Consider the following 10566-nt stretch of genomic DNA (forward strand, 5'->3'; position numbering starts at 1 on the left):
CCTTTCCTCTCTATTTCCTCTCTTGTTCTTCCTTATGGCCGGCCAGCACTTAAAATGGGTTTAAATGGGCTGACTTTTCATTAAAATAATATTATTTCATTAAAAAAATGCCACGTGTCACTTTCCCATTGGCCCATTTTTAAAATTTCATCTATTTGTTTCCAAATTTTCACCATACACTTGTCTCACATATCCATACCTTAGATAAAATTCTCAGACTTATCCAAAGTCTCGGTGGAGTAATTTTTGAAATTTACACTTTTGCTCCTGTAAAAGTGAAAAATTACATTTTTGCCCCAAAAATTGAAAAATTGCCTATAGACATATTTTTCATCCCTTATATTCATACCATTCTCCAATTTGTCAAATTTGATCTAAATTCTCTCAAAATCTCAAATTTTGTTCGTGGATGGCAAAATTACGATTTTGCCCCTACACTCCAAAAATCACCAGAATTAAACTTTTTCACTTCATATCATTAAATTATACTCCAAATAGTTAATCTTGGTTAAAAATTTCACTCCATGATCAAATTATTATCTTAGGTGGTAAAATAACGATTTTGCCCTTGAATATCAAAATTTCTAATTTTACCCCAAATGAACCCTCGAACTCCGAACAATCATTTTTAGTCATTCCTGGACTATAAAATATTAAATTTCATCCTACAATTCCTATTTGAACTAGTTCGACGTTAAATCAACTCAAGTGTACCATTAGGTACAATACCGAGTTTCGTCTATTCTTAGGTGCTTTTCCTAGCATAATAACATACTACTCAGTGTATGTATGTCATGACATGTATTTATAGGGTCGGGTTTTACATTACATGTAGTTGCATATACAGTCTTAAGTCGCCTAAACCAATTCCGTTCTTTGTGTAGATCATTATGCCTCCTCGACGTGAGCTACCACCTATCACTAGATCTACCGGTAGGGGAAGATGTCGCCCCAGACAAAGTCGGTCGGATTCCATAGAAGAGGAATCGACTACGTCTTTTTTTAGAGCAGCTCCTATTGCTGAGTCTACTGACATTCTTGTACCTCCTTTACCACCTGTTGTTGCTCTTGGCGTACCTACCATGTCACCCGAGGCAGCTCAGGCATTAACGGCTTTTCTCGCTGCTCTTACGGGTCAGGCTCTGGCTGGTCCAGTTCTACTCGCTGCTTCCCTTGTAATAGCCCCAATACCACCACCTTCTATTCCACCCTAGACACTAGACGTCTCCATTTCTAAGAAATTGAAGGAAGCTAGACAGTTAGGTTGCGTCTCGTTTGCTGGTGAGTTAGATGCGACCGCAGCTAAAGATTGGGTTATTCAAGTATCGGAGACACTGGCAGATATGGGATTAGATGATGGAATGAAATTGAAGGTGACTACACGGTTATTTGAGAAGAGAGCTCGTACCTGGTGGAGTTCAGTAAAGTCTCGCTTTCCTATACCGTTGACTTGGACAGATTTGCTCTGAGAGTTCGATAGTCAGTACTATACCTATTTCCATCAAAAAGAGAAAAAGAGAGAATTTCTGAGCTTGAAATAAGGGAACATGACCATTGAGGAGTATGAAACTCGTTTTAACGAGCTGATGTCTTATGTATTTGAGTTGGTGAGATTGGAGCAAGACCAGGTAAACTACTTTAAGGAGAGACTCCGTAATGAGATACGGGAGCGTATGATAGTGACTGGCAAGGAGTCGTATAAGGAAGTTGCGTAGATGGGCTTACGGGCTGAGAAGCTCGCCACTGAGAATAGACGGATTCGAGCTGAGTTTGCAAAGAGAAGGAATCCGCCTACGTTCTTGGGTCAATCTTCAAAGAGAGGTAGAGATTCGACATCTGTTGTAGGAAGTACTACCTCAGCGTCTGTGGCATCCACTAGACCTCCATCTCAGCAGTCACAACCGAGATATTCTAGATTTGATCGGCTAGTGATGAGTAGTCAGGGGGGACTTCAGGAGGATTGGACAGGTGCCTATGTCATTACTCGAAATGTCAATCGGAACCCCGCAAAGCTCTAATATCAACTTCTCATTTCTCCTGTGAGTAACCGTTGCCGAATATCCGTTCTAAAAAATTTTAAGCTGTTTCCAACTTAAAACAAATAAAATAATAATTTTCGTCTCACAGGGGTATTTTGGTTACTTTTTCCAAAAATTTCAAAACCGGCCAAAATGTAATATACAAGTGCAAAACACATAATTTGTAATCAAAAATGCGTTTAAAAGTCTAAAATCTTCATTTAAAATGAACTTATGATTATTTGGATATAATAAGAAAATAAAAGAAATGTTAAGAAAAATATTCTATTTTCTTATAAAATAATATTTTAGAGTTATACGTAAATAAGTTTTGTTGCGTAAAAGTTAAATAAATTCATATATACTGTAATACAGGTAACCAAAGTATAAAATTTAATTTACAGTGACACGTGAGCCCATGAATGACTAAAGGTATCAAAAGAAATGAACTTACAGTTTTTGGATGTGGCAAGTCCAACTGTAGTCCTTGACGTTATCAGTTATCTATAATCTATTCTGAGCCTATAATGGATGGAAAGGAGGGTGGTGAGATTATGAAATCCCAGTGAGTAAACAAATACCATCTAAAATATCTAAAGTCGAGTAAATGGAGACAAATAAAATAGTTTAACATACTGTAATTCATCACCTTTCAGTTTGTTTCAATCAAATATAATCAATTCATATAACTCGAGTAACCAATATGGCTTATAACTTTCTTAAAAACTTTGGCTCATGCCAAAATCATTATCATACTTAGTTATCAGGGATACCTTGGCCGAGGGTTATCCCAAACCGAGTTTGCCAAGGCTATTAAAAGCTATGTACACATAAATCATGTTTTTATTTTGAAAACATAGCCGTTCCTTGGCATTGGCTGAGTTTCCCCTCACGTGGTGGTTTAGCGTGAAGTGAACTCTAAAGTCATACCTCGAGAGTTACCCTACTCGCCTCTCAAATTGAGGTAAAATATATCGGGATTTTGTGCCCCTCTAATAGGCTGGTCCACGAAAAACCCACCCCCTGCAGCAGGTTAAACCCACCATACAATAAAATTTGACAGCATGACAGGGCTAATATATTACTACCCAGCCTGCAAGTGTAAAATAGAACAATTCATACAGTTCATAAAACACAGCCCAGCTAGTCATGCCAACACATTAACGTAATCCATCAATTCAAATTATAAATTTACAACACATGAAAACAGTCTTCAATTACTCTATTTTCAAACCATCATTAAATTTCAAGACGATTTATAAAATCATTTTATTTAAACACATTTTGTTTATAAAACATAAAGATTTACCGTTTAAACTCATTTTTCATAAAATCACAAAATCGAATAAAAACCACTTTAGATAATTAAGACGATAGTAAGGTTACTCACAGTACTAGGAGTTCGATATACTCCTATTCTCGGTCTTCGGGCATAATCTCTTTACCATTGTTAGAGGGCTCACCACCTATACATCATACGTGACACGAATTTCAATAAATTGTGTCAATTTATCATAAACTATTTCAGGCTCTATAAATCTATATAAATGCACGAAATGCGATGCAAAATGTTCGAATAGCCGTTTAAATACGATATTCGACCTAATTCGCATTATTCTCGGTGTAATTGGCTAAAACCTCTAATTTAACTCCAAATCGATTTCTTTCACTTTCTACACTCCAATTTTACTTAAAATACCTCAATGACTGTGAATACTATTCAATTTATCAGTCCGAACCATAAATCGCACATGTCTATACATTAGGTAAAAATTCAAATTTTCATGCTAAAATTTCCCATTAAATTTCTAGCCTCACCAATCATTAAATACCACCAAAATATCATGAAATATTATCAATTTCAGCCTCAATATCCTCCCCAGAAAATTCGGCCTCTTATGGGTAATGGGAGAAAATAAATTTTTCTTATTGGCTTTTCTTGCTACACATCACTAACTAACTAAAAATACTAGAATATCTGAAAATCTAACCAAAACATCATCAAATTCTCTCTCCTAGGTGTTCGGCCAGCAAGGGGTTCATCATGAAAACTTGATTTCTAAGCATGGAAAATGAAAAAGAATCCATGGGTAGTGTAAATCACAAGTCAAAATCAAGAAATTTTACCTTTATTAGCTTAATCTCTTGAAATCCCACACTTTTTCTTCAATTTTCCCACCTAGGGTTCTTGTTCTTCTTTCCTTCCTTTGTTCTTCATTTTGTTTTCCTTTGGCCGGCCATATGAAGAGAAATAGGCTGATTTTATGTTGATTTATAAGGTAAATAATGAATGGATGAGATTTTGACACATGTCACCATTCCATTGGTCCATGTGTCATACTTAGCCATTAAGCAATCTTTGTCCACCACTTAAATTTCCTCAATTATCCATGATAATATTGGATAAAATCCATGTGCTGGACAAGTGTTGGATGTGTAAAATGGTAATTTTTCCCTAGGGTGGCAAAATTACCATTTTACCCCTATGCTTCGAAAAATATCGGGATTACAAATTTTCCTTTCTCAACCTCAAATCATACTCCAATAAGTCAAATGTGATCAAAATCTTTCAAAAAATTTCCCATTTTATCCTCGAGTGGCAAAATTACCATTTTATCCCTAGATAATAAAATTTTCGGTTTGACTCCAAATTGATCCTCAAACAATCACCATTTTAAATCATTCCTAGACTGTAAAATTTTCAATTTCACTCTAAAATCTCTATTTGATCTAGTTTGAGGCTTAAATCAACTTTGTTGTATCTCTAAGTACAATACTGACTTTTGTAAATTTTTTGAAACTCTGCTAGCATGCAAACATGTTATCCACCACATGTATGTCATGACAAATAGTTTATAAGGTCGGGCTTTACAGCCTAGGCACCCAGCTCTCGGCACCTAGGCCCCAAATGTATTTTCCAACACCTTAAAAGGGCCAAGAATAGAACTTTGGTGCCTAGGCACTGAAACATGACTCTGCACATTATTGGACATCTGATTTTACATCAAATGGCCAACAAACAAGGTATAAATACAATCTTTTTAGGGTTGAAAAAAAGGGGGTTCAGATAGTAATTTGGGCAAAAGGAGGTTGGAATCAAGAGGGAAAAAGAAGAGAAAATCAAGAGATTGAATGATCAAAAAGCTACTTCTAAGAATTTCTCACTTTAGATTTGATTTTCTCTCTTAACTCTTTTTGTAGAAATGTTTCATTTTGCTAAGATTTGTGTTTGTATTTTGAAAATGTTGAGCTAGAACTCTTAATCTAGGGTTATGGTGGATTTTAATATGTAGCTTTGATATTGTGTTGGTTTATTCCTTATTTTTTATGGTAACATTAATGTTTACTCAAATTTGATTTTATTGCCCATTTATTTGCTTAATCACCATTTAAATGTGTTTAGGTATTTAGATGAATCTTGAGAGAGTTAGTCTAAATTAGACCTTGATTTGGGTAATATGTGTTCACTACACTTAGAAATGAATTTAAGTGTTTTGATGTGTAATTAGAGTAGACATACACCTAGTTGCCACATATAGTCAATTTTTAAAACCTTGACTTTAAGAACTTAATTTAGTTGTTTCCTATGGATATATAGCAATTCAATTAAGTTAGGCAATTGTGTAATATCTTCACGGAGATTTACACATGCTTTAGGATTCTAGACTAGCATCAATTTCCTTTAAGATTAAGTAATTAAGCAAACACAACTCCAAGTGAAATATTAAAGGATACCGTAATCCTAGACTATTAGAACATTATTTGTACCTCATTTTGTTTTTTGCACTTCTTAGATTAGAATTAGTTAATTAGATTACTTTTTAAGCATCTCTCAAAATTTGGTGCTTGGATAAAATTAGCTTATTTTAATTTTAATAATTAGTAACAACTAGTAAACCAACTCCTCAAGGGATCGACATAGTCAACTTATCATTGTATTACTTGTTGCGATAATGTGCACTTGCATGTAGTCTTTGCTTGTATTTTGCATTTAATTTTGAGCACATTTCATATCACACAAGCAAAGCAACACAACAAAATGAATGATGGAAATTCTGATTTTATGAAATAACAAATGAAAACCTTTAATTGGAGATATTTTCTCAAATCCCCCCATCATCCTTGTGGCACCCGAGGATATTTTCTCACCTAGGGAATTCATCGAGAAAACTTGGCTTCACAAGCTTTTCAAGAAAATCCCATCATTGGGGAAACCATTCATTTACATAATATGTCATTGCATGGTGCAAAGTTCGATTTTATTAAAACGAACGAAAACCTTTGTATTGAAAAAATTTTCTCGAGTCCTCCCATCATACTAGTGAGACCTGAGAATACATCCTCACTTAAGGAATTGCTCATGAGAAATCATCTTTACAAGTTTCTAGAGAAAGTCCCATTATCAAGATAATCACTTGCGAGTGAAAATCATTTTTTACGATGATGCAAACCCTAATATGAATGAAGTCTTTTTATTAAGGATATTCCCCAGACCTTTTCATCATGTTGGTGGGATCAAGAGATGTTCTTTCACTTAGGGAATTTTCTGAGAAAACTCACATTCACAGGCTTCTTGAAAAGTCCCATCATCGAGACTTCAACTCATGTACAAAATATATCTAAATGGGTGCAATGACAAATAAATGATGTAATGGTGACGTGTGATAAATTTGATATTAATTGCCATTTATGCCATATATTTCTTAATGTTATTATTATTATTATTTTCATTTCATTAATATTTTAAAGAAACATTTATTTAGATTCAAATATTGAGACTTAAGATTACAACCCTCCCATCATACTGGTGGAGTTTTAACCAAATCCCTAACCTAAAAAAATTAACTTGGGATTACGACTTCTCACGTCTCAGGCAAATATTAAATTATTGGTCTAACCCAAATAATACGTTATTATTATTAGTTATTTTTATTTTTAAAAGCATAAATATTATACATATTTTTTAAAGCATGAATGTTTTATATTTGTACTCTAAGCCAACAATGTTCTATATTTTTACTAACTAATTTAAAATATTATTTGGATTAGTAAATATCGGGGCTTAAAATTAAAACCCTTCTATCATACTGGTGAAGATTTAATCAAATCCCTTATCTAAGAAAATTAACCTAAAATTGTAACATCTCATGTCCAAAGCAAATGTTCCATCTTCGATCTAACCCAAACAACACACTTTTTTATATTATTATATTGTTTAAGAAAATAAAAATATTATTGCATAATTATTAAAAAAATCAAATAGAAAATACAAACTAAACAAAACCAAGCCCAATAGTAAGGCAAAGCAAAAGTTAAAAGAAGAACCATTACCTAGCAGGTAAAAGTAGGGCTTAAGAGGCTAAATCCGCTGGGCTCCAACAAGATATCCAAAGCCATGTCCACTTCAAGATGAGTCACGGGGTCACTCTAGCTTTACGGGCCAAGTCCAACTCCGAGGGCTCACGAGCTCAATCTAGCCCATCGTGCATGTCGATTCAGTCTATTTCCAAGAATGTTCTTCATTTAATTTTTGTTAATTTTAGCTTAGTCTTGTAATTTGATCTGTTTTAGCTTTAAACAAACTAATAAACTTGTTTTTGTGTGATTAAGAAAACCTGATAGTGGGCCTAAATTTTTAAGGGTCATAGAAATTTAAAAGCAAACCCAAGCTAGGCCTTTGAATCATCAAAGCCCAAAAGGGCTCTTGGCAGATCCAATTCTCAATCTTAAGGCCCAATATAAGCCCGCAGAACAAATACTACATATAAATAAACAAAAGTAAGGTATATAAAAATAAAAAATAAAATAAGATAATTAACAAACAAAATAACAAAAATAAAGAATGGTAAAAATGGTCTTTACAGCTACTTCTCTTTGAAAATCAAGAATCAAGGATAATACATAGACATAAACTCCATACTCGAACTAATCAAAAATAAATTCTATACTCGAATAAATAACTTTTCTTTTGAAGGTTTTGCAATTTTAAATAAATTTGAAAATTAAATAATTCTTCTTCTAAAGGTTCCACAACTTTAAATAAATTTGAAAAATAAATAACTCATCTTAAATGATTTGAAAAATAAATCACTCATCTTTTAAATGACTTGAAAAATAAATCAATCATCTTTTAAAGAATTAACAAATTTAAATACTTAGAAAAATAAATAACTCCTTTTCTGAAAGCTCCACAACTTTAAATGAATTTGAAAAATAAATAATTTTCTTACAAAGGCTCCACAACTTTGTTTTTTTGAAAATAAAAGGCTCCACAACTTTAAAGGAATTTAAAAATAAATAACTCCTTTTGTAAAGGCTTTACAACTTTAAATGATTTAGAAAATAAATAACTTTTCTTATAAAGACTCTACAACTTTAAATGAATTTTAAAATAAATAACTCCTCGTATAAAGTCTCCGTAACTTTTGAAAAATAAATAACTCTTCTCTTAAAGGCTCCACAACTTTAAAAATGATTTTTTGCATAATAAGTGTTGATTAGCCAAATGTTTTAAAGTGATTATCCAGAGGTTTTGAAAATGATTATTTAATGATTTTTCTTAATTTGAATTCATGGTGTATTATGATCTTTTCCACCGTCAATAAAGGCAAACACAATGTGCCTTTCTTTCTTAACTCATCATCCCTTTCATATGGTCATTTGATTGTTAGAACCCCACATTATCTTTGAATCAATGCTGATTCTTTATTTAAAGTAGTGCAATGTCCTTCTTGTTTTTCATAATCTTTTATTAGATATCATTCAAATTCTTATGAAGTATGCAATGTATCAATATTTTCTCCATTTATGAAAAGAAAATAAGCACAATAATAATGTAATTGGGGAGAAGAGTATTTCATTAAAGAGAGGAAGGTTAAGATTTAAGCATAGTTATAAGGTGCATTTACATAAAGATGAAATTCAATTCAAGGAAGGATATAGTTCTTTTCTAATGAATACTTAGATAGCCTTGGATAGCAGTCTAAGATTTTCTTTCAAAGCAGGCACACGAGTCAATCTTCTTGACTTTATTTGAATTTTTTTTTATGATGTTTTCACTTATTTCCTATCAAGCTTTTGTAACTGTTTGATAATTGCACCCCTTTCATCCTTCCTCATGCCTAAACTACCTTTTTGCATTTTCACCCTAGACATCTCTCTAAGATCCAAGCCTCATTTTCAGGTTTTCAACTTGAACCCCCTTTTTTTTTTCTAGACATAGTATTTTTCTGATAGTATTTACATTTAAAATGTAATAATTAGGTAATGAGTGAAACTTTTTCTCAATGAGAACTATCAATTGATGCCTAAAAAAGATGTCAACAAACTCAAAAATGTGACATGGACAAGTTGTAGCTATTTATGAGCCAACAAATGTCATAATATATTTTGGTTTCTCTATGCCAAACTCATGCACTCTATATTTGTACACATCATTTGTAACAATCTTTTCTGTAACATACTATTGAGAATGAATCAACTTATCTTGAAATTTTCTGAAGATCTTTCTTGCATACACATTTGAAGCTTTTTTCTGCATTAGATACAATGTTTTCAAAATTGACTTTGAATTCATTGTTTTGAAATTTTTCTCCCTTTCTTTATTGTATCTTGCATCAAGGACCTTCTCATATTGAATCACAATGTCAAACCCTGTTCTATAAAATAATTACGACGTCATTTACATGCTCAATAGAATGTTTGCATGTTTAGGAAGTTCGAGAAATCGTTAAAAGATGATATTGCCCCTAATGGTACCATTAAGTTGATTAAGCCTCGAACTAGTTCAAATAGGAATTTTGAAGTGAAATTAAGAGTTTCACAGTTCAGGGATAACTCAAAATGGTAATTCGGAGTTCGAGGATCAATTTGGAGTCAAACCGAAATTTTCACTACCTACGGGCAAAATGGTCATTTGCCACTTGGGGACAAAATGCGAATTTTTAGAAAAGAATTTTTTTTTTGCCCTATTTAACTTATTGGAGTATGATTTGAGTATTGGAGTATAATTTGAGGGTTTGACAATAAAAAAGTTTAATTTTGGTGATTTCTAGAGTGTACTGGCAAAATCTTAATTTTTCCACCCGCGAACAAAATTTGAGATTTTGAGAGAATTTAGATCACATTTGACAAATTGGAGAATGGTATGAGTATAAGGGATGAAAAATATGTCAATGGGCAATTTTTCAATTTTTGGGACAAAACTGTAATTTTTGACTTTACGAGGGCGAAAGTGTAAATTTCAAAAATTACTTCACCAAGACTTTGGATAAGTCTGAGAATTTTACCTAAGCTATGAATATGTGGGACAAGTGTATGGTGAAAATTTGGAAACAAATGGATGGCTAGAATTTAAGAAATTAATAAAACAAAAAAAATGAATAAAATAATATTATATTATTTTAGCCTTTAAAAAGGTCAAAATTTTCAGAATTCTCATATTCTTCAAGCTGTCCAAACCAGGAGAAAAAAGGGGGAAAAGAAATAAGAACCCTAGCTGAAAAATTTGGGGAAAATCAAGAGAAATCAAGAAATCAAGCATTAAAAA

General features: G+C 32.6%; 1 long non-coding RNA gene across 1 annotated transcript; it reads right to left on the bottom strand.

The window, feature by feature from the left end:
* Positions 1-2473: 2473 nt before the first annotated feature.
* On the bottom strand, positions 2474-4184 carry LOC108663951. Its single transcript, XR_001930041.1, has 3 exons — positions 4146-4184; positions 3409-3484; positions 2474-2540 (listed from the first exon to the last, which is right to left on the bottom strand). It is a non-coding gene; the product is annotated as an uncharacterized LOC108663951 (long non-coding RNA).
* Between the last annotated feature and the right edge of the window lie 6382 nt (positions 4185-10566).

The sequence above is a fragment of the Theobroma cacao genome, unplaced genomic scaffold (genome assembly GCF_000208745.1).
Source record: "Theobroma cacao cultivar B97-61/B2 unplaced genomic scaffold, Criollo_cocoa_genome_V2, whole genome shotgun sequence".
Classification (NCBI taxonomy): Eukaryota; Viridiplantae; Streptophyta; class Magnoliopsida; order Malvales; family Malvaceae; genus Theobroma; species Theobroma cacao.